This window comes from Eriocheir sinensis, chromosome 22 (assembly GCF_024679095.1).
Source record: "Eriocheir sinensis breed Jianghai 21 chromosome 22, ASM2467909v1, whole genome shotgun sequence".
NCBI lineage: Eukaryota > Metazoa > Arthropoda > Malacostraca > Decapoda > Varunidae > Eriocheir > Eriocheir sinensis.
In genome coordinates, this window is record NC_066530.1 from 1,769,413 (window position 1) to 1,794,663 (window position 25,251).

General features: G+C 41.5%; 1 protein-coding gene and 1 long non-coding RNA gene across 2 annotated transcripts in view; one reads left to right on the forward strand and one right to left on the reverse strand.

Moving 5' to 3' along the window:
* Window positions 1-20,081, reverse strand: part of LOC127001913 (putative neural-cadherin 2) — a 164,488-nt gene extending 144,407 nt beyond the window's left edge. The window contains exon 1 of the mRNA XM_050867152.1: window positions 19,255-20,081. The gene's annotated coding sequence lies outside the window, so the exon portion shown is untranslated. The remainder of the gene's footprint in view (window positions 1-19,254) is intronic.
* LOC127001921 (uncharacterized) lies at window positions 3,709-5,783 on the forward strand. The gene is made up of 3 exons (XR_007755548.1): window positions 3,709-3,851; window positions 4,081-4,210; window positions 5,082-5,783. It is a non-coding gene; the product is annotated as an uncharacterized LOC127001921 (long non-coding RNA).
* Window positions 20,082-25,251: the final 5,170 nt, after the last annotated feature.

The window sequence follows — 25,251 nt, forward strand, 5'->3', positions numbered from 1 at the left end:
TCACTTTTCTTGATTCAGGTCACTTTTAAATATACAAAGTCTTGATAAGTGTACTAAGTGAAATGGTGAGCACGATTTGACAAAGATAAGCTTCATGAAAAATAACTCACAATGATACGCAGTCATGGATGGGGTCTAAAATGACCGTTGTTGGTCTGTTTATATTAAATAAACCTTAAAATGTTGTTTCTCGTTTTCATTTAGTATTATACATATATAATCATATATTTTCACATCAGTATTTTATATAAATACCGTTCCTATGGTGTGAGGGGAATAGCATATTAATGAGGCATGTGTGTGTGTGTGTGTGTGTGTGTGTGTGTGTGTGTGTGTGTGTGTGTGTGTGTGTGTGTGGTGACGTGCAGTCTGAGCAACACGTGGTGGAGACGTGCCCTCGCACACAACGAATTAGGGACATGCACGGTTTTACTACACTGCATCAGGTTTTCAGTGATTTTACAAATAGTGTCACGTGCAAAATAATTCTCGACATCCTAAGCACCTACCAGTAACACGCCTGCCTGCTTCAGATGCCGCCCTTCCCTCCCTCTTACTAGTGTTTTATAGACATTTTGTATTGTATTATTTTATCTATAATTCTGTTCTAGATGATTTTAAGTTTTTGTTCTTTAATAGCTTTTATTCCCTTGCACTGATGCATTTCTTAGTTCATTTTATGTCTTTTACATTTCAAAACTTTTCACTTTCACGGGTATAAGGCATAGGAGATGGTCTTTTTTAAATGTGTGTTATATTTTAATTTTCCCTTTCAAGATGTTTACTTCCTCACGATTATATATTTTTGGGCTGCAGTTTGTTTCTCCAGTGAGTTTACTATTATACATGTAGAGTGGTGTTGTATTTTAATTTTTAATGTCTCTTTTTTATCATCAACGATGTTTATTTCCTCGCAATTTGGTCTTTGGACCTTTTGTATGTCTATCGTGTGAGTGAATAACTGTTTGTACAAAGTGGGGTTATATTTTATTGTTTGTTGTGTTTTACTTTTACGTCGTTTGAAGACGTTTACTTCCTTGCAATTGTAATTTTCTTTGTGGACTGCAGTTTGTTTTGTCCCGTGAGTTTGGAATTGTTGGTACAGAATGTTTGTATTTATAGTTAGTTTTATATTTTTATGTAAGCTGTGGTCAATAAACATATCTATATCTATCTCTATTTATCTGTGTGTGTGTGTGTGTGTGTGTGTGTGTGTGTGTGTGTGTGTGTGTGTGTGTGTGAGTGTGAGTGTGTGTGTGTGTGTGTGTGTGTGTGTGTGTGTGTGTGTGTGTGTGTGTTGTATTTGTCACGGAATGTATACAATTCTTCTTTCATCTGGAATAAAAAAATGCGTCTTATTCTTCTACAATATGTTTCGACCTGGCACACGTGGCGTGCAATACCACAGCAGTTGGTCTTGCAAAGAAGTGTGTTATTAAATCAGCTCTCTCGAGGTTAAGGTTCTGGGGGTTAGATTATAATCTTTTCGCGTTCCCAAACATTAACTGTACTCAATTGCTTTGCCCACATATGCCTGAAGTATGCATCTCTTGTAAGTTTTATTTTTTTTACAACAAAGGAGACAGCTCAAGGGCACAAAAAAGGAAACAATAATAAAAAAGCCCGCTACTCGCTGCTCCTAAAAAGAATCCAAAGAGGTGGCCGAAATCCTAACACTTTTGGTACACAGCGGAGCCAAAGTCTTTTCGTCTCATAAGTTCCTTTCCTCTCATTGAATCCCTTTCCATCTTCTACCGTTATTTTCATGGTAATAGATCTTCTGAGCTTGTTGCTGCATGCCTCCGCCCTTACTGTGGCACCGCCTCAAACGACTTTATGCTCTAGACCGCCCTTATGTTGTCGAAACCCCTTATGGAAAAGTTAAACCGTCAAATTTAATCTTTCACTCTGTCACTATTAAACGCGCAAAACCTTTCTTCGTTTTTATTTATTTCTTACGAACTTAAAAGAAAGGGGGTATCAAGGCACCTTTCCAACAATTTGGATATTCTCTTTACTTTTTGGAAGGAGTGCCTCTTGAGGCCTCCCATTTGTTTCAATTGGTTTCTTACCTTTGACGGTTTCCTCCGCCGTAAGAAAAACATGGTCGTCGTCGTCGCCAACAGTTGCCGTGCAGTGTTACGGAGATGCTTTCATAAACTACTGAATGTGTCAGTTAAAACTAATAAAAAATATAATGTTTGTCAATTTATGGCAATCCTCAAAAAGAGAAAATATGTTTATCCCTAAGAAGTACCCTAAATACAGTGAAGGTAAATTTTTATGAATCTTTTATGTTAGTAAGTGAGCAGCGTGAGAAAAAAAACAATCCATGACAGTTCAGTTCTGGTCACCTTTCAATAGAATTATACAAGCTGCTAGGAGCTGTGCAGAGGCGGTGACAAAAATTATTCAAGGGTTGCGAAATCTGCCTTTTGAGAATAGACAAACATTCAAATTTGCATTCTCTGGAAAGGCGAAGGGTGCGAATGAGACTTAATCCATTTAATATATGGATGATGGGTTTTAATAAGGGTCTTGGTGGGTCTTGGTGGTAAGAGCCGGGCACGTAGCAATGGGTTTAAGTAGAATAAATTGAGATTCAAAGACATAGGCAAGAATTGGTTCACCAGTAGAGTGGTGGATGAGTGGAACAGGCCCGGCAGTCATGTGGTGAGTGCCAATACGATTGCTACATTCAAGAAGAGGTTATATAAATTCATGGATAGCGAAGTTAGGCGGGGTTAGGTTTACAGGAACTGCGTTGTACAGGCCTTCCGGTCTCTTGCGGACTCCTCACGCTCTTATGTTTTGACGTCTCACAGCCATGGAGTAAAGCAAGGAGCACGAGACTTGACGATCCGGATCTTTGTCTGCCTGTACAGGTATCGACAACTACACGTGCTGAGCGAATCCGTAGCACCGTAGGCCACGCCAGTCCGCCGTGAGACAGTGAGCAGCTATTGTTCATCTGCAACATGTAAAAGGTTGTGACCATTTCTTTTAAACTTAATCTAATTATTTGTTTAAAAAACATTGTCGAAAAATAAGATATGTATTTGTCCAAGTCTCTGAATTGACTGGATTGATTTTTGTTAATTTTCTTTGGTAACAGCTTGCCCAGTACCTAAAAGTAATGTTGTAAGCTTGCTCACATGTATACACAAGGATATAAGATTACACACGGCCAGGTAGCCAACACATGAAAGTTCTTGAGAGTTGGGTATTTACTTGGCCTTTTTTGGTGACTTTACACGTATTGCTGAGCAGCGGCACAACAAAACAAGCAATAACCAACTTTCTTCTAATTACACTGACATTAAATAAACAATAAATAGTATCTTGCAAGAGTTAACAACAAGCATTATTTAGCGTCACGACTCAGCAACAGATACTCATGATTCTGCCTCTAAATATGAGCCCAGAGAAGAAATTTAAATCATATCCACAGATGACGCCAAGTAAGGTGGTGAAGCATGTCATAATGACCTATAAAGTATATTTATTTCTGAATACGTTTATTGCTGACACGCTCAGTTGAAAGAAGAATTATAAAGCAACCAAAACTTCTCGTCGCATCACAGCAGTGGTCACGTGATCATCCCAGTTACATGTCTTGGGTATCTTCTTCGCATCACGCACTGTTATGCTTTTTACACCGCGATATGATAACATCAAGACAATATATATTGCGCTAGTCCCTCCTTGCAGGCAGTTATTGCCAACAGCTGCGAGAATGGGGATGCCGCGAGCTGTGCTGCTGGCAGAGTCTGTGCTGGTGCTGGTGGCGCTGCTGCCGGCACTCTCTCACGCCGAGGACCATGGAATCATAGAAGCATTCCCCCACACAGGTAAATAAGTTGCATTGTTGTCATATGTAATTTTCCAAGGCGAGAACTTGAGATCCTAAAGCAGAATGGAAATATATACACTTCTGACATTTACGATTATGCGTATTATTACTTCTACGGATAATGACATTATCATTAAATACATAATACTGGGCTACCTACTTTGCAATGGAATTCAAAGAAAATTAACTGGATTCGAATGAAGATTAAATTCCTTTTGGGTCTCCAGATGTCATGAAGAGGTGCTACGTCGAGGAGAAAAAGGTGTTTGTAAGGCTGGGAACGACTGAGCTGCCAGGCTGCGCCAGGGCCATCTGCACCAAGGTGTCACCATTCACCACACGTCTTCATTATTCCAAGTGAGAACGCGATTTATTTCATTAAATAGAATTAAAGAAAATATAGGAAATTTCCTACATATTTTCCTCTTAAAGAACTCTCTTTCCTACGAGGTAGTTCTCTGTTCTCTATCATCACTGTCTTCCTGAACTTTTATCAGTGTTTGGTCAAAAGGCGCTGCATATTTTGATAATGGGAGCTTTTTTATGGTATGATGCCCTCCCTGGTGATGACCCAGCACACTGCCGTAGTTTGCAAGCGTCACTGATTTCCGCGAGACTGTGATGACTGAGGAGGCCTTTCTCCTTTGGCTGAGAACGATTCTGTGTCCTTGTTGAGAGGGATTGTGTGTGCTTGTTGAGAGGGATTGTGTGTCCTTGTTGAGAGGGATTGTGTGTCCTTGTTGAGAGGGATTGTGTGTCCTTGTTGAGAGGGATTGTGTGTCCTTGTTGAGAGGGATTGTGTGTCCTTGTTGAGAGGGATTGTGTGTCCTTGTTGAGAGTAATTGTGTGTCCTTGTTGAGAGGGATTGTGTGTCCTTGTTGATGATGCCTTTGTGCCCTTATTGAGAGACTTTGTACCCATAGTGAGAGACTAAGCTCCTGATGAGGGAGACTTTGTGCTCTTGTTGAGGGAGACTTTGTGCCCTTGTTGAGAATATTGTGGCCTAGTTGAGGGGACATTGAGGCCTTGTTAAGGGGCTATTATGGCCTTGTTCAGGGTATTTTGTGGTCTTCTTTTAAGAGAGCTTCTGAGATGAAGAAACCATGCATACATATTTTTTTGTTTATCTTGGGTAGCGACCGTGTTCTTTTCTTTCACCGATTGATAAACATAATTCGATGTTATTTGGAAGACTGGTCCTGACCCTCCGATTCTTTGTTTGTCGCAGGTGTAGTTCCAAAAAAACGCCACCAAACTGCCACAGACACAGAGATTTGGAGAAGCCATTTCCTGTTTGCTGCGGGTTTATCCACTGCCCGAAGTAACCTTGCAGGCCCTGACCCGGCAAACCTACAGCACCTTGGACTCAGAGCTATAAAAAAGATCTATGGCATTCCTAGTGTGTCCTAATGTTCCTGGGAAAGTGTTTTATATTTCAGAAGGATATTCATTACAACTGTCTGAGTGGTGGCAGAAAAAAAAAGAATATTTACTGTCACCTACATGTGCAAAACTATAATTCATAAACGTAGAAAAATCCTGATCTGAAGGCCAACATGAAGTCTAAATCCAGCGGCGTGCCGAGGAGATAATCAACACCACTGGGAGCCCAACACGACACTCAACACGGAAACAGCTTTTTATTGTCCTTGTCCTTAACGATTATGAAGAGACAAATTAAAGTTAGAATGTTGTCTTTTCTCTCCCTTACATATCTATTGTGCCTGGAAGAAAAACAATCAAGTGCAGGTAGTGAGAAAATATTCAGCACCCATCAGTTGCAGGAGGTGGATTAGAGCAGCTTGTTAGTGCATTGTGTGTCTGGATGAATGCTACGAGAAAAGATTATGTGTAAGCGGTACAAGGCCTTGTTACTATCATGTGCTCCATTCCTTCGCTCAGTAAATACCCATACGGTTGTCACACTTTATTCAGTCTTTTTATCAGAACTACCCCTGGTTTGGGCTTAATTAATTTACTAAGAGTTCACCAGTTCCCGTATTTTTTTGGCTAACAATAACATATACACTTTATTCACTCTTATCAGAACTACCCCTGGTTTGGGCTTAATTAATTTACTAAGAGTTCACCAGTTCCCGTATTTTTTTGGCTAACAATAACATATACGGTAATATTGCATGTCTTACCCAATACATATGTCTCGCTTTCCTCTACCCTGTCGATCAAAAATAAAATGGCTCTTGCTTGGACTCAAAGTACCTTCACGCAACGAGATGACGATTAAGAAAATCCAATACTAAGGCTCTTCCTTCTTTACATTACCATAGGCTACTAACATTGTGGTAAGTACTGAAATAGAGGTGAATCATGATGGTTTAGTCGTTTATTATGTTAACATATGCACTGATAGTGACTAGTCTTCTGCGACAGTGAACTAAAGTTGATATGGGAGAAGGGAAGCGGGAAAGGTTGACGATACTCTATTGACGTTTAAGAATGAGAGGTGGACCAGATCAAACCATGTCATGCATAGAACTGACCACAGCTTGACAACCAAAGTAAGAGAGTGGCACAGACAGACAGCCCAGTGGAGAGATGAAACTTTATCCTTTACCGGAGCAGGATTGAGTGCACTAACATTAGACAACGATGGAGAGTGGGGAGAGTCTTTGGCCGGCATTTTAAGACGCTTTCGCTTCTCATATCAACTATTTCTAAAGGTCAGAGAAGTGAGCAATCGAGTTCTAATGAATGTTTCTTTAGGCTCTTGGTACTGAGGAAGGGTCAAACTACCACTAGGGTCATAAAACTACTCCTGGAAATGCCCTCAACTCATATGAAAGCCTTGGCAAATATGTGAACTTGGGAGACGAAATGCTTTAAAATACGACCCTTTGTCCTACAGCGAACCATTATCGACTGATGATGAAGACAGATCGCATTAACATAAATCATTACGACTTCGTTCACGCCGCACAAGGGACTCTTTGGGCGGTTATCGTCACTCCAGCGGCACAAAACACATTAAACCTTCGCCGCGTCGCCCCTGCCGTCTCACACATCCCTCCCAAACGTCACCTCTGTAATAAACGCGTCAATCTCGCAGCGGGGGAACATCGACAGTTATTCAGCCCGTCATTGTAATTCTTGGCGAGTCAGCCGATCCATTAATCTTCCCGTCAGTCACTCAATGGAGAGGAGGGGCGGTGGAGGTGAAGGCGGCGAGGAACGTGACGATGGTGGTGATTCGTGGTGGTGGTGGTGGTGGTGGCAGTGATGGCGGTGTTGGATTTGAATTTACACGTTTACTGAGCTACTTATGTACGTTGTATCTGCATGGACAAAAGGCGTTGAACATACCATAAAGGAAGCGCTAATCAAGTGGCGGGTCGTTGGCTATTAAGGCATTTTTCCATAGCACCTCCTTGGATTCTTTTCAAGAGCAGCGAGTAGCGGGCTTTTTTTCATTATTGTTTCCTTTTTTTGTGCCCTTAAGCTGTCTCCTTTGTAAAAAAAAATGTAATAAATTAATCATTATTATTCATTTATCATTATATTTTAGTCCCGCTAGAAGCTGACAATTTTGTCATCGCTGAGTGGCCTAAAACTACCCACATGCTGTCCAGAAGACCATCCACCAACACGGATTTTGAGTTTTCTCTCTAAAAGAGGATCATAGATGAACTCCGGGGACAGCATGAGCCACGCAAGATGGCGCCACTAAAAAGACTTACTTGTGCCATAACAGGCGGGGACCGACCATCAGGCCCCACCAAGAAATCCTACTGGTGCCATAGACGGTATGTATAAAAAAGATAGCACCCACGAGCCAAATATATTCCTGCCATCATAATCTTAAAAGACATTATTTCTACATTTCACTAGCAGACTCGTGAATTGAATTTTATGAGTAAGAGCGTTAGAGCGCAAGGGCCCTGAAACACATCGGAAACTTAGGCTAATGCACGTTGATTCAGCCCAATATTTGTTGAGACGCCAGGCAGGAAGGCGGGAAGAGGACTGAAGCGTTTGGACTCAACGAATGCTTCCTCTTTCCTTCCCCCTCTTCTTCCTCCTCCTCATTTTTAGTCAACTGTTTGTTTTTGTTCTTCTTCCTCTTCGTCTTCCTCCTGCTGGTGTCTCTTCTGCTGTTTCATTTTATCTTCTTCCTTTTTCCATTCACAAATGCTTCCTCCCTTCCATGCTTCTGCTCCTTCTCTTCCTCCTCCTTCCCCTTGTCTTCCCCTCCTCTTCCTCCTCCTCAATTTTAGTCAACTGTTTGTTTTTGTTCTTCCTGCTCTTCCTCTTCCTCCTGCTGTTAGTGTTTCTGCTGCTGTTTCACTTATCTTCTTCCTTTTTCCTTTCACAAATGCTTCCTCCCTTCCGTGTTTCTGCTCCTTCTCTTCCTCCTCCTTCCCCTTGTCTTCCCTTTCCTCTTTCTCCTCCGCATCTTCCTCTATCTCCGGTGGCTGTCTCGCGTCCTTCTTGTTTTTTCTTTCTCTTCCATTCTCCTTAAGTTAATGCGGCTGCTTTTCTGTTTGTTGTTGTTGTTGTTGTTGTTGTTGTTGTTGTTGTTGTTGTTGTTGTTGTTGTTGTTGTTGTTGTTGTTGTTGTTACAGTAGTTGCCGGTTTGCTTTCATTCCTCCTCTTTGTTAGTTCTTACTTTCTCCCTTCTAAATTTTTCTCTGATACTTTTTTTCTTTTCCTCTTTCATTTTTCGTTCGTTTGCTAGATTATTCGTTCCTATATTCGTTCTCCCGTTTGTGCATTTGTTCGTTCGTTTTACCTTCCTTTTTACTCTTTGTTTCTGTTCTTATTTTCTTCTACTTCTTCTTCACCTTCTTTTTCTTCTTATTATTATTATTCTTACTACTATTATTATCGTCATTCTAATCAATATATTTCTCCCTTTTTTTTCTTCTTCGCCAGAGCTGTTAGATGCACACGCAGGAAAGTATTTTGCTAACATTTTTTCACACCGCTGTCCAAAACTCGCCGCCTTGCTCTCAGGCGCCCCGCCCCGCACACTCGTTTGCATCCACCGCCTCATAAGCGGCGAATGGCGAAAGATGAGGCGATGAAAACTGGAAACTTTTTGGCACCGAAACGAGCTGTGTATAGCTTTAAAGGAGACTTTGAGAGTAAGGGAGAAACTTGCGTGTCTAAAAGGACATGTATAGACTTGCAAGGATGCCAAAAGTTGGATAAAAAAAAAGTGAATGTTTCAGCTCCTAAAAATTTAACAGTACGTGATTATAAAGTTCTTAAAATTTTGGAAAAACTTTGCTCGAATTCCTTTTTTTAACGATGTACGGAACACAAAGGTTCAGAGAAATAAAAGAATGATGCACATGTTCGTGATTTTGAAGTTATAGAAATAGTGAAATAGCTTTGCCAATAAAAAATGGACAATGAAAATAGCCCAGAAACTTAAAAAAAAAAACATATTAAAACAAACATGAATGATGCACAATCTTGAATGAACTGCAAAACACCTAAGGAAACTATTTTACACCTATTTCAGCATCTCCAACATACAGTGAATAGCACTGAAGCAATCTCAGGACCTTTAAAACTAATTTTTGTATCTGTAAGGAATTCCTCAAGGCGGCATCATGGTATTGGGGAGGTTATGAATAGTATAGGCAGGTCACGCAACCCTGCCAACCTGTGCTGACAGTCAGTGGAGAGAGAGAGAGAGAGAGAGAGAGAGAGAGAGAGAGAGAGAGAGAGAGAGAGAGAGAGAGAGAGAGAGAGAGAGAGAGAGAGAGAGAGAGAGAGAGAGAGAAAAAGAACAAATGATGGTATTACAGCAGGCGAATAGAAAGGGCCGCTGTTAAATCGATGCCGCTCTCTCGCCTAGGAAAAAAAAAAACCCACTCCGATATAAAGCCTTCGGGAGTGAATATTTCGATACGCGGAGCAATCTCGTCCTCCTCGTCTTGCTGGGAATAAAACAAAATTAAGAGCTTTTGAAACTCGAATGAGGCCGAGCTCCTTTCTTACGCGAGGAGAAAGAAAAATGCATTGAGGTGAAGGAATGAACCAAGGCATTAAAATATGTTGCTCGGAGGAATATTTAGTCGTGTTCGTGGACTGGGAATTATACTGAAATGAGAGAGAGAGAGAGAGAGAGAGAGAGAGAGAGAGAGAGAGAGAGAGAGAGAGAGAGAGAGAGAGAGAGAGAGAGAGAGAGAGAGAGAGAGAGAGAGAGAGAGAGAGAGAGAGAGAGAGAGAGAGAGAGAGAGAGAGAGAGAGAGAGAGAGAGAGAGAGAGAGAGAGAGAGAGAGAGAGATAATAATAATAATAATAATAATAAGTTTATTTCCCCCAGAAGTGATTATTCTTACATCCAAATACATAAAAAGTACATAGGTTATTGCAATGAGATAATTAGTTATTCATGAGTTGTTTTAGTTTCGATTAAGTAAGAACTCTTTCAGAATATATTTGAATTTATGCAAGGTGTGGGCAGTGCTTATATGTGTTGGCAGGGAGTTCCAAAGTTTAGGTCCGTGTACAGAAAGTTGTCTGGCTCCTGTGTCTGTGTGTGTTCTTGGTACATACAGATTACCCTGCTGGCGTGTTGTGTTGTTGGTGATGCTGTTTACAGAGGGGAGAGGCATTAGATATTCAGGGTATTGACCGTGTAGATGTTTATATATATTCAATGCTGTGTCAAAAGTTATTTGTTGTGAAACATTGAGCCAACTGAGTTCCTTAATTATAGGAGTTACATGATCATATTTCTGGGCCTTCCCTTCTACGATTTAGGCAGCGAAGTTTTGTAGTTTCTGTACTTTGGTTAGCAGCGTATTGTTAGTTGTCCCCCATATAGTATTACAGTAGTTTAGTATACTTAATACTAGTGACTCTACCATAAGCTGCCTTGTGGGCATTGTTTTATTCTATTTGCATACATAAGTGTTCCTAGGATTTTCTTACTGATTTCGGTTATATGGTGATCAAACACTAAATATTGGTCTATATACAATCCTAAATTCTTTACATTGTTTGAGGGTTCGATCTTACTATCCTGGAAGAGAATGGTTGTGTTATCAGGTATTCTTGATATTAGTTATCTGCTTCCTATAAATATACATTGGGTTTTCTGGGTGTTTAACATTAGACCATTTTTATTAAAGTACACCATGGCTTTGCTTAGGGTGGTTTCAACTTTTTTCACTAGTAGATTTATATCCTTCAGTGGCCCACTATGGAGAAATTGTGTGTCGTCTGCATATTGTATCAGTGTGCAGTCGTCGAAGTTTTCATGCATATCGTTTACAAAGAGTGTAAATAATATAGGCCCTAAAATGGAGCCTTGTGGAACGCCATATTGTAGGTTTGCCTTTGTGGAGAAATGGTTTTGTAGGCGTACTGTCTGTGTTCTGTTCGATAAGTAGTCTTTGAACCAAAATGTGTCTACTTTAACATTTGAGAGTTTGTGGAGGAGAATCTTATGGCTAACACTATCAGATGCTTTTGATAGGTCACAAAGTGTAAGCAGCGATAATTGTTTGGTGTCCAAATTGTCGTATAGTTTATCGGCGATGGCCGTGAGTGCAGTGCTGGTTGAGAGGTGGGGGCGAAAGCCATGCTGAGTGTCGGACAAGTGTTTGATATTTTCAAGGTATTTAGTTCATTGGTTTGCAACTACTTTTTCAATAACTTGAGAGAAGATAGGTAATAGGGATATTGGGCGATAATTACCGGCATTACTCACGTCGCCAGCTTTATAGAGGGGGGTAACTACAGCGTTTTTCCACTGTGTAGGAAAGATGCCGGTAACAATAGAAGTGTTTATTATTTGAGTCAAGTAATATGCGGTAATGAAGAGAGAGTCCTTAAGGAAACGAAGAGGAATACCATCGGATCCAAATAATTTTGTTTCGTGCAAGCTCTTTATCGTTACGATGAGTGTGTCAGTGTCTGTGGGTGTGGGGCGAAAGAGTGTGCCGTTTTCTTCGTGTGTGTGGTCTGCGAGGTGTCTGTCGTGTATGGCATTTTCCACTGGGGGACTGTTTTGTATGTTTAATAGCGTAGATTGTGTCTTTTCGTATGTGTTTTTTCCCACGTTAGCAAAAAAAGTATTAAAATCTTCACACAAAGTTTCTGAGCTGCCAGGTATTTGATTGTTTGAGCTGTTCTTTTTATTGGGAACTAATTCTTTTACAACTTTCCAGGTGGCAGACGTATTACCTTTGCAATCATTGAGTTGGGACTGATAGTAATTATTTTTGGATATATTAATTAGGGTTTTTACGCGTTTCTTCAGGTATCTGTACCTATCTTGTAGTATTTTATCTTTTCTGTTGTTTTTGAGGTTACGTTGTGTTGTATTTCTGAGATTTATACATTCATTAATTTCATTGTTGATCCAGGGAGCAGGGGGTCGTTTTATTTCACGTGTTACCATTGGAGCAAGGTTGTCTAAGCATCTGATGAACACTGAAGTTAGTATGCTCACTCGGTCATTAACATTATCCGTGTTTAATATTTGATTCAGTTCGGTGACGCTGTTTAGCAAAATTAAGAGCTTTTGAAACTCGAATGAGGCCGAACTCCTTTCTTACGCGAGGAGAAAGAAAAATGCATTGAGGTGAAGGAATGAACCAAGGCATTAAAATATGTTGCTCGGAGGAATATTTAGTCGTGTTCGTGGACAGGGAATTATACTGAAATGAGAGAGAGAGAGAGAGAGAGAGAGAGAGAGAGAGAGAGAGAGAGAGAGAGAGAGAGAGAGAGAGAGAGAGAGAGAGAGAGAGAGAGAGAGAGAGAGAGAGAGAGAGAGAGAGAGAGAGAGAGAGAGAGAGAGAGAGAGAGAGAGAGAGAGAGAGAGAGAGAGAGAGAGAGAGAGAGAGAAATTAAAATAAAAATAACTAGTAATATTTACGTGGCTTCAGCTCGCGAGTGCATTTAATTATGGAATGGCCCTAAGTGCAACAAAATACACTTTATATTTATGGAAAAATTAAAACAAAAATACGCTTTCCATGAAATTAAACTCAACGACTATGCAAGGACAGGATACATGAAGCTTTCGCAGAGAGGAAAAAAATTCGTAAAACGCGTCAAAAAAAAAATCGGTAAGCATAATATACACCAACGGATAATTTCCCCTAAATCAAAGTAGGTATATGAGCAGGTAAGTATGAGGAGGCAAGGAGTAAAGGATTTGTGCGCCTCGGTGGTCTAGTGGGTTAGACTTTCAAGCAATGAGCGTGAGGAGCAGTGACCCCCCCTGTGCCCCAGCGTAGCGTTAGTAAAGACCTCCCGTGTCTATCGCCGCGCCACAGCCCCCCAAACAGCGACCTCATATGACCAGGGTTAAAAACTGTAGTCAAAGAAGAAAGAAGGATAGAATAAAAGTTTCCACATGGTATTAAAACACGAACTACTAAAGTAAACATTAACCCCTTGACTACGGATTTCCTACCAGAAGACATCACCAAGCTACAAGAATGGAACAAAAAGTGGCTGCTACAATTCAGTGAAGAAAAATGTAAAGTTATGTACCTTTGGAGGGGATATCCAGCATACCAATACCACATGGGAAACACTCCACTATCCACCACAGAGGCAGAGAAAGACCTGGGAGTATGTGTTACCAGGCTACCAGTGAAGGCGAAATCCGTGCCAATCGCAGCGGACGGGTTAACCTCAACAATACTTGAGTTTGAAGCACCAAAGTAAACAATACACAAACACAGTAGATCAGCATGCATGAAAGACAAAACACATTTAATCTAGGACGACCAAACACAAAGAACCAAAGAAAACACACAACAAAATTTACACAGAACATACAAGACAAAGAAAAAGTCGATGAATATTAAGGGAACTAAAAAAGCGATCCATAACAAGACTTAGTGAAGCAAAACAAAGCCATCAGGAAAATCGTGCACAACAAAGAAAAAAAAATCTAGCACGACGGTGAATATCAGGTAAGGCAACACTACAGCAAACGGTCATTCTGCAAAAAAAATAACAAACTAACTAAATAAATAGAAAATAAATAAATAAACTCATCATCACTTAGGGAGATATACACAGGTTTCCAAAGAACATTCGAAAAGACACACTAACACACACACACACTCACACACACACACACACACACACACACACACACACACACACACACACACACACACACACACACACACACAAAAAAAAAATAAGAGGGGGAAAATCATGGATGCAACACAACACAGCATGGATTCACTTTCCAGATACAAGGCTCAATGGATAATAAAGAACAAGATTTCATAAGACATGTAAGATACAGAAAACAAAGAAAAAGAAAGGAGAAATACGGTGACGATCCATTACGAAAACTTAAAACATGGCGACAAATCATTCTCCCATAACTAAACTCGGTCAGAACACAAGAAAACAAAACACACAGCAACCATTCATTCGCTCTAAAATATCAGCAAACACAACGAAAAACAAACATACATCAACACACAGGAAAGTAAACGTAACGAATCATTCACCCTCCCAAAACGTTCGCTCAAAACACAGGTAAAGAAACACAGGAACCACTCATTGTCCCAAAAGTAACCTCACCCAACACAAACAAAAACAAACGTAAGAACCATTCCCAAACCTAAACTCAGTCAAAAACGTAGGAAAATAAACGCACAAGCTTCCATATAAAACACTACCAAATACGAAAGCTCTGAGCACGGCGCCCGACGAGGAGGCAGACGGCGGGAGGCAAGGATACAAGTGTGGAAAGCTTTTTGCGGGCCCGTTTGATCGCGGAAGAAACGAGGATCTGTTATTCTGTGCCGCTCCTTGAGGTGAGTTCAGCTGTCTCGCGGGAGGAGTGGAAGTATTTTGAGTGTGCGGGAAGCAGCCAAGGCGGGAGGTAAAGGAGGAGGAACAGAGGGAGGAAGGTGCGTTCAGGGACAGGACGGAAAGCCGGAAATGGTGTGCAAGAGGAGGAGGAGGAGGAGGAGGAGGAGGAGGAGGAGGAGGAGACGTGTTCAAGGAGAGGTAAAAGAGGGAACTGAAGATTTGTGTTCAGGAAAAGGAAAAAAAGGAAGTGAGTTATGGGAGAAAAAGATGAGGACGAAGAAAAGGAGAAGGAAGAGGAGGCGAAGATGATGGAGGAGAAAGAAGAAGAAAAAAATGTGAAAAGAAACAGAAAAAAAGAAAGTCGGAGAAAGAAAAAGGAGGAGGAAGACGAAGAAAAATATTTAAAAAAATAGAAAAAAAGAGAAGAAAGAAAAAGGGAAAGACGAGGCAGAGGAGAAGAGGAAATGAAAGACTTGCTCAGGTAAAGAGAAATGAGGGAAAGAGGAGGAGGAGCAGCAGGAGGAAAAGGAGGAGGAGGAGGAGGAGGAGGAGCAGCAGGAGGAGGAAACATGGAATGACAGGCAACAGAAAACCTGTTGGCTCATTACGAGGTTGCCCGCTGTAAAGCCGTGATCTGCCTGACAGTCGCTTGGTGCCTGCAGAGCAGTTCGAGGCATTCCGGTGCGCATTTTCAGTTCACTCCTTTTGTCACGAAGTGACGGTCGATGCGATTTTTGAAGGAGTTGATGGTTTCTGCGCTTACTACTTCAGCAGGGAGGTCGTTCCAATGACGTATGACTCGGTTAGAGAAGAAATTCCTACCAAAGTCTGTGTTGCATCGCTTCGCTTGAATGGACAGGCTGTTGTTTCTAGTTCATGAGTTGGTCTGTACCTCAAAGAGCTTTGAGTGGTCGACGTTACTTAAGTTCTTTAGGTGCTTGAAGATCTGAATCATATCCCCCCGTAGGCGTCTCTTTTCCAGCGTGAAGAGGTTAAGTCGCCCGAGTCGTTCTTCATACGGCAGGGCTCTCAAGGGTGGAATCATCTTCGTAGCGCGTCTCTGGATTCTTTCTTATAATTCAAAGTCTTTTCTGTAATTAGGGGACCAGAAGTGTACCGCATACTCAAGGTGAAGTCTTACCATTGAGTTATATAAGGATAACATTACTTCCGGCGTCTTATATTCGAAGTTTCTTTATATAAACCCGAGCATAGTGTTGGCTGTGTTATATGCTTTTTTTACAGCAGGTCACTGCTGATCGTGACTCCAAGATCAAATTCCTCCTGCACGACCTGCAGAGGATTTCCACGCATGTTGTATGTATGGTCGCTGTTTCTGGAACCAAAGTGCATGACTTTGCATTTGTCAACGTTGAACGGCATTTGCCAATTTTCGGACCACTGGATGATCTGGTCAAGGTCCTTTTGGATGACTTCACAGTCGGCAGTCGTGAGGGTCCTTCCGCCCACTTTAGTGTCGTCGGCAAACTTTGATAGGGAGGATTTCAATCCCGCTTCCAAGTCATTGATATATAAGATAAAGAGAATGGGTCCCAGCACCGACCCCTGGGGCACCCCACTAGTGACTGGGAGCCACTGAGGAACCTGCCCGTTAAGTAAAACTCGCTGTTTTCTGTTGGTGAGCCAATCTCCTATCCATGCAGTCAGGTTTCTTCCTATACCCGCTGACTTTAATTTTTTAAGGAGCCGCTCGTGTGGCACCTTGTCGAAGGCTTTCTGGAAGTCCAGGTATATAACATCGCTTGGGACGTGATTATCCCGAGGAGGAGGAGGAGGAGGAAGTGTGTCTGGATCTGGAGCGAGAAAGAAAAGGTTTATCCTGCGAGTGTCTAAGTTAGGTTATTGGGAGAGTGGACGTGCGAGTCGTTGTTGTTTCGTATTTATTTCTCGTATTCTCTCTTTCTTTCTCTTGTCAGTTGTCTTTTTCTGTCTATCTTTTCTCAAATTACATATGTCTGTCTGTGTCTCCGCCAGGGAGTTTCCTCTGTTTTTAAAAAGTCAACACTTTTCGATCAAATCCATTTATTTACGTTCGTTCCAAACTCTCTCTCTCTCTCTCTCTCTCTCTCTCTCTCTCTCTCTCTCTCTCTCTCTCTCTCTCTCTCTCTCTCTCTCTCTCTCTCCTTTTGCACCATTCAAGACTATTTTTGTGCTATTTTTGGTTTCTATGCACAAGAAAAGAACGCTTTTATTGACATTTAAATACATTCATAATTCTATAATACTAAAAGTTTTCCTTATATACCGTTGTCAGCCTTTCCACAAAACTGTCTTCCCTCCCTTCCCTTCTCGGCACAGGCAGTGGCTGAGTGGCCAACGTGAGGGCGCGGCGTCTTGGAGAAGTTCCGCTACAAACTGACGACTTTCAGTCATCGTCAAGTGGCCTAAGTGTACCCCCGTGCTGTCCTGATGACTACCTATCGACCCTGGCAACGCAAAACTCTCAAGAAAATATTGTTTAGCTTCGGTGAGACAGCATGAGCCAAGCAAGGATGGCGCCGCTGTAAAAAAAATTCCTGCACTAGTAAGGGTCCGACCAACAGGTCTCATCAAGAAAGCTTACCCGCGACAAAGGCAAAAGGTAACATTATATATATATATATATATATATATATATATATATATATATATATATATATATATATATATATATATATATATATATATATATATATATATATATATATATATATATATATATATATATATATATATATATATATATATATATATATATATATATATATATATATATATATATATATATATATATATATATATATATATATATATATATATATATATTTAAGTTCACGCTAGCCAGATGGATGCAAAAATGACAATTATATTCGTTAACGTTTCTTGTGAGATATAGCTTAATCATCATCTTAATTTACTGTTTATTGTATGACACACACACACACACACACACACACACACACACACACACACACACACACACAGACGGAGGCGGTGGCTGAGTGGTCAGCGTGTGAGAGTCGTGTCTTGGAGGAGCCGCTACACGCTAAAAAAATTCAGTCATCGTCGAGTGGCCTGAAGTGCCCACATGTCCTGAAGACAACTATCAACTCGGACTCCACACTAACTATCTAAAGGGGATGAAAAAAAATGATTTGTGTGGGGGCAGCAGGAACCACTAAGGTGGCGCTCCTATAAAACATTTGCCTGCGGCATCACGGGCTGGGGACGACCACCAAGCGCCGTAGGCTGAATGTAATTAACGCACACACACACGTACGTACGTGCGGCGACGTTTATTTAACTTCCGTCACGAGAATGTAACGCTAAATACGATTACTGAAGGAAATGATTGTTTTTGTACTAGCTTCTTCTACAGGAAGGTTGCTCCTATGGGGAATCGGTTAGAGAAATGAGGAAAAATATTACTGATGTCCGCTGTGCATCGCTTTGTATAAAACGGTGGACCGATATTTTTAATTCTCAGGTTTGTTTGGAGCTCAAAAGTCTTGTGCTCGACATTACTAAACTTAATCAGGTACCTGAAAACTTGTATCAAATCCCCTCGCAGTTTTTTTTTATTTTCCAACGAAGAGAAGTAGAGTCCACTGAGTCGCTTTCCTTACGGCTGATCCCTTAAGGACGATATTGGTTTAGTAGCGCGTCGCTGCCCTCCCTGCCCTAACTTTACGTCCTTTGTGTAATTAGGGGACCAGAACTGCGATAGAGGAGGAGGAGGAGGAGGAGGAGGAGGAGGAGGAGGAGGACAACGACGACGACGACGAAGAGGAGAAGGACGACGACGAAGAGAAGGACGAAGAGCAGGAGGAGGAGGAGAAACACAAAGAAGCACAAAGGATGAACAAGCAATAGCAGACCTGATGATCCTTACGAGGAGGAGGAGGAGGGGAAGGAGGTGGAAGTGGAGGAGGAGGAAGAAGAGAAGGATGAGCGAGACAAGCTATACCCTTAACATTATCACTTTCTGCACATTCCTCCATCTCCTTTGTCCACTTCAAGAACTATAACGTTTAGAGATTAAGGAGAAAGAGAGGCAGATGTGAAGGAGGAGAGTGAGGAGGAGGAGGAGGAGAGGAAGGAGAGGAGGAGAGGAAGAGGGGAAGAGGAGGAGAGAAAGAAGAGGAGGAGAGGAAGAAGAGGAGGAGCGGAAGGAGAGGAGGAGAGGAAGAGGAGGAGAGGAAGAAGAGGAGGAGAGAAAGAAGAGGAGGAGAGAAAGAAGAGGAGAAGAGAAAGAAGAGGAGGAGAGGAAGAAGAGGACGAGAGGAAGAGGAGAAGAGGAAGAAGAGGAGGAGAGGAGGAAGAGGAGAGGAAGAATAGGAGAGGAAGAGGGGGAGAGGAAGAGGAGGACAGGAAGAAGAGGAGGAAGAGGAGAGGAAGAGGAGTAGAGGAAGAGGGGAAGAGAGAGAAGAGGAGGATAAACAAGACAACCATATCCTGTTATACACTTACCTTAACACGAATCCTTCACTTCCTTCGTCCACTTAAAACAGTAGAACATTTAAAAGCTTGAACATGAGGGCGATAGGTGTGAAGGAGGAAGAGGTGGAGCAAGTGGAGGGAAGGATGGAGGGACAAAAAGACAAACGGAAACCACATCTTCCACCACTCACCTCTTGGCTGTCACTCCGCTCCCTTCGCCCTCTGGAACCACTAAAGAGTCTTGAACTTCCGTCGGCCAAACACGCGATTAAAGCAAGTGATTCAAACGTCGTAGAAATGATGCGTAAAGAGTTTCCACAATACCGACGTTGAAATTAAGAGTCACCGGGCTTCTCTGCGTGTGTTTGGGACGTTTGGAGACACGCGAAATGGGAGCAGAAGGGAAAGTGGGTTGGAAATAGGGAACAGAGGTGAAAATATGGATATCAGTTACTAAACCAGAGGAAAAAATGGACTTCTTTTTTAGTGTTTGTGAAGTCTGCAGATACGTGAATGGGAACAGAAGGGAAGGTGGGTTGCAAAAAGAGAACAGAGGTGAAACTGGGGATATGAATTACTAAGCCATAGAGAAAGCTGGGATTAAATCTGGGCTGCTTTGTGAGTGTTTGTCAAGTCTGCAGACACTTGGAATGGGAGCAGAAGGTAAGGTGGGCTGGGGAAAGGGAACAGAGGTCAAAATGGGGATATGGATCACTAAAACAGAGAAAACCGGGATTAAATCTGGGCTTCTTTGTGAGTGTTTGTCAAGTCTGCAGACACGTGGAGTGGGAGCAGAAGGTAAGGTGGGCTGGGGAAAGGGAACAGAGGTGAAACTGGGGATATGAATCACTAAAACAGAGAGTAAACGGACAAGGACTTCCTACTCGCGCGACGGGCCGGGGAGGAGTAAGGCCGAGGTGGTGACGCTGGCTGGCGCTGTGCGGGTGGCGGCAGCAGATCCCCGCCCAACCCACCTCCACTCGCTTCCATCCTACGCTGTCCTCCGCCCGCCTATCCATCCATCCCTCACGTCAGCGTCTCTCCCTCTCCCTCCTGCTGCCACCCAATATTCCGCCACTTCATTTCTAGTCGCTTATTCTTTCATTTCTTTGCTTTCCTCCGCTTTGTGACGCTTTCCTTCCTGTTTCCTCCTGTCTCGCTGTCTGTTTGTTGCTCTTCGCTTGCACCAATTTGTGATATTTTTCTTTGCTTGTTTTCCTCGTCTCCCCCTCCAACTCCGGTCTATTCAGTTTTTCATTGCCTTTCTTCCTTCCTCCGCTTGGTGTTGACTTACATTTTTATATTTTTATGGCCCTGTTTTCAATGTGTCCCATTTCAAGACTTTTTTGTTTTTTTGCTTTCTTTTGCTTTGTACAACCTTCTGTCTTTCCTTCCTCCTGTTATCCCGTTTTCTCTATTCTCATATTCCGGTTCTGTGTTTTCATCAACTTCTTTCAGTCTTCCTTCCCTTCTCTCACACCGGCTCCGTGCAAATATTCTCCTCTTTGATTTCTTCCATCACGTGCTGTTTCCTTCCCCCTTCTATTTGTCCTTTCGCACGACTTCTTCCATCCTAGGTCTGTGCAACACGTATCTTCAGGGCACAAGACATAATCCTATTGTTTTCCTCAGCTCTGACATCACAGCGTCACATAAAACCTTAGATTCTCGATGAAAGTAATATTTCATCCACAGTTTAAAGACAGTTCTGACACATCTCTAGATATATTATAGTGGGTAGGATTAAACAACCATACTTGACTCTACGTTCGAAAACTAGAATTTTCATTTATGTGGTGGATTTAGTCGAGCTGAGGGAGAGAGGAGCGGAGAAATATGTTGGGCGTGAAGAGCAGCTCAGATCAGGAGGGAAAGAAGGAATAGGAATTTTCAACAGAGGCTCAAGATCAGAGGCCAGGCTTTGCAGAGCATCGCAGAATATATCTTTCATGTACCTCGTGTGCCATAACCCCCCCCCACACACACACACACACACACCTCTAATAGTCTTAAAAAATGTATCTATGCGATTCCGAGCATAGCGATAACATTTAAGTCTCCCGCTACGATGGCTTCATTAGCAAACACAAGATATGAAAATAATCATGACGCCGTAAACCCAACCAGACCTCTCCCAAGCCAAGCATAACTAAGATAACCAAGAAGCCAATACTTTGTTCACGTCTGAGAGTAAGCTCTTCCCTTTATCCGCATCAAGGTGGCATCATTGGCAATAAAAAAAAAAAAAAATCTTCCTCTTTCCAATGGGAGACTTTCTCAGCTGAAGTTTTGCTAGAGGGAAGCACTGCATGCGGTGCCTCGGAGTGAAGGAGACGGAACAGCAATGCCTCCCATTTGCTTCTATAAAAGGGCTGTGAGACAAGGCACTGTGATATTTCATTCAAATCATTCAAAAAATATTGTATGAAAATGCAGCAGAAAAATGCAGTGCTTTCTTTTCTGCCATAATTTCATGGAAATGATTTGGATTACTTGCATTAAATATTTTAGCGCCCTCCTCACCGCCCCTTTAATTAAAGGAACGAATAATGTATTGCATCTCTGTCTGCTTCACGCCGAAAAACCGCATGACATGCTGGCCCCTGCCTGCCCGGAGTATGGAAATATTACACTAATGAGTTCTGATAGATTGTGATGGCCTACTTAACAGACAACTCTTCATTCCTTCAAAGGCAGATAAATTTTATATATCCTTACTCCTGCAGCAGTATTAACGCGCGACGCTGAAGACATGGGTTTCCAAGGTCTAACATGATATATGCTGAAATGAAAAATTGAAGACTATCGATAAACTATCCAGTCTCCCACCCGATGGCAGTAACCAGGAGACAATGGCACGAGAAGTCAGAGCAACAGGGCCGACACATGTCAGTGACTACAGAGATGTCAATACTGTATTGAGTGCGGGACCTTTATGAAGCTATTTAGGACGTGAAGTGGGCGAGACACCTCACAAAGGGAGGAACAGAGCGAGGCACGGCCTGCAGACAATCATCATGATCACATGCATGAAAGTGAGTCACAGCCTTAGTTGTTTTGCTCGTGTTTATTATGCGATGAAGCCAGAACAATGGTAACATTATAGAAATCAAGCATGCCCGCGTGTTTTTTTTTATAGCAAAAGGGGCAGAACAAGGGAAAAACATAAAAAGTAAATGTTCCACATTTTTTTTTTTTACGATTCTGCCTTTGTCGCTGGTAGGCTTTCTTGGTAGGGCCTGATGGTCAGCCCCAGCCCGTCGTGGAGCAGGCAAGTGTTTACAGTGGCGCAATCTTGCTTGGCTCATGCTGCCCGCGGAGCTCATCGCTGACCCCCTCTTTTAGAGAGATAATCTAGAGTCCGGGTTGATAAGTGGTCTTCTAGACCAGTGGTTCCCAACCTTTTCAAAGCCACGGACCAGTCGAGCAAGTGAAAAAAATTCTGCGGACCAGTGCCACAGGCACAGATCCGAAGCATACACTGACATTTATATAATCCAAATACATATTTTATTTTTTTAGCAATCTAAAATTCAATGGGACAATACCATGTAATGTAATGTTTCACTTTATACAAAGTAAAGTGATTATAAAGGCTAAACTATTCAAATGGACGCCATGAGGGAAAAATACTACACTAACTACAGCACTTACTTCCACAGTAGACATGGAAGAGACTTGCTGTCATGGTGATGGATTCATGCACCTGTTGCAAGGTCTATCACTACACCAAAACGTAATATCTCATATTTTACAAGTGAAATTAGAAATCCATATATAAGCAATAAAAGATGCACATATCCAAATAAATTTTCATATTAACTCAAATCATGTATATGCAAAACTGGAATAATCTTTACATCCACAATATAATCATAATTCATAATACAGATTCATGTACCTATTGCAAGATCTATCAATATGCCAAAAGATGTACTCCCCTCATCCGGGTGAGTCTTAGCCAGGCCCGCGCTGTTTATTCCGCTCTCTCTCTCTCTCTTCCTCTATTCGCTGCGTCATTAACGGGATATTCCCCGGTCTCCATCTCGCCATCTTTAGCTCCTCTTCTTTTTCTTTCTTTTATCTTTCTTCTTTTCTCTCGTTCTCTATCTTTTTTCTCTTTTTTTTCTTCTTTCTTCCTCGTCTGTCCGGCGGGTGTTACGCTATACTCTAAACATTTCATTCATTTTTTTTTCATTATAACTTCTTATTTGAAAAAAATGCTTTGACAGATTATTATTTTCTTAAATCATGAACAAAATAAAAAGTCACTATTAAAGCAATTTGGTGGACCAGCAAATCATAAGCCACGGACTGGCACCGGTCCGTGAACCATAGGTTGGGAACCACTGTTCTAGACAGCATGTGGGTAGTCTTAGGCCACTCGGCGGTGACTGAAAAATCCCGGCTTGTTGCACCGGGCGGGGCGCGAACCAGCGTCGTTCTGGTCGCGGCGCGGTCACGCTATCCATGCAGCGACCACCTACCCGACTGGTATAGAATTTAGAACGAAGGAAAAATATAATAAACGTACGCATATTACAGCCTGTCTAAACAGTTTGAAACAGGCGCCAAAGACAGAGTAATTTCGTTAAGCTCTGGAGGTGTCTTGATATTCCCCATAAAATAAGTAAAGTCGGAGGAAGTCGTGCTATGACAATGCCTTGAATAGTGAGCAAAATCTTTCAAGTGTTTCATGTGGTATTTAAACTATTATTTTTTCCTAGAATAATATGAAAATAATAAGCTTACTGAGCAAGATTTATAAAATGTATTCGATGTTTTATCTCCAGTATCAACAGCAAAATGACAATAATAGTAGGAACTTTACCAAAAACGATAATAATAGCAATAATAACAACAGCAATAATAATAATAATAATAATAATAATAATAATAATAATAATAATAATAATAATGATAATGATAATGATAATGATAATGATAATAATAATAATAATAATAATAATAATAATAATAATAATAATAATAATAATAATAATAATGATAATAATAACGATAATAATAATAATAATAATAATAATAATAATAATAATAATAATAATAATAATAATAATAATAATAATAATAATAATAATAATAATAATAATAATAATAATAACAATAATAATAATCTTGCTAATACTCGCTCTATAAAAGCAGACGAAGCCTCGGTCATTTTCCTCCTCCTTCGCGCGGAATGCTGCTTGCTGAATCATTATTTTCCCTCCACTTCTTCTTTGCTCATTTGCATACGACAATTATGTATGTAGATTTGGTTCATTCGCCCGCGAAAGCCACGGTTTGTTCGGTCGTCTAAAGTGACCTGCTCGCCTATTGCAGTGTTATCGCCAATGCGCCACTTCGTCAATGGCAAAGTGCCTTCAGGGTGTCAATAAGCTTAACACCATGGCTATTACTACGCGTGTACCCGTTTGCGGATACTTTAAATTTGCTAAGATAAGGCAGTGGTACCATCGCATCGTCACCGCCACACACGGACAGTTTGCACTGGGTGAAACGAGGCTAAATATCAAGCTTCGTCCTGTGAGAGCACCGCCTTCATGGTCCAGGGATACTGCAGCTATGGATCGCACCCCACAACTGGGCCGCCACTTCTCCACATAAAGACTTAGGAAAGCTCACAATTTAGCCCGTCCGCTGCGATTGGCACGGATTTCGCCTTCACTGGTAGCCTGGATGCATATGCTCCCAGGTCCTTCTGTGCCTCTGTGGTGGATAGTGGAGTATTTCCCATGTGGTATTGGTATGCTGGATATCCCCTCCCAAGAAGCATGACCTCACATTTTTCTTCACTAAATTGGAGCAGCCACTTTTTGTTCCACTTCTGTAGCTTGGTGATGTCTTCTTGTAGGAAATCCGCATCCAAGGGGTTAGAGGCTCGCAAATGGGTATAGTGATTAAATAAACCTGTGACGTAGTAAGAGAAGCTTGAGGAACAATTTTCAAGGCAAGGAACATGCGATCCTCTAAACACTCTTACGTATGTATGAAAGATTTGAATTAATATGTCAGTGAAGCGTAAAGTTTTCGGATTCCTGCAAGGATACGTAATGTTTGGTGGCAATAATTTTTCGCAATCACCGATGGAATGAAGTGGTAATTTTCATCTGTAATTTCATTAAGCCCAATAGCGTCATAAATTTCCTGTTGTTTATGGAAATATT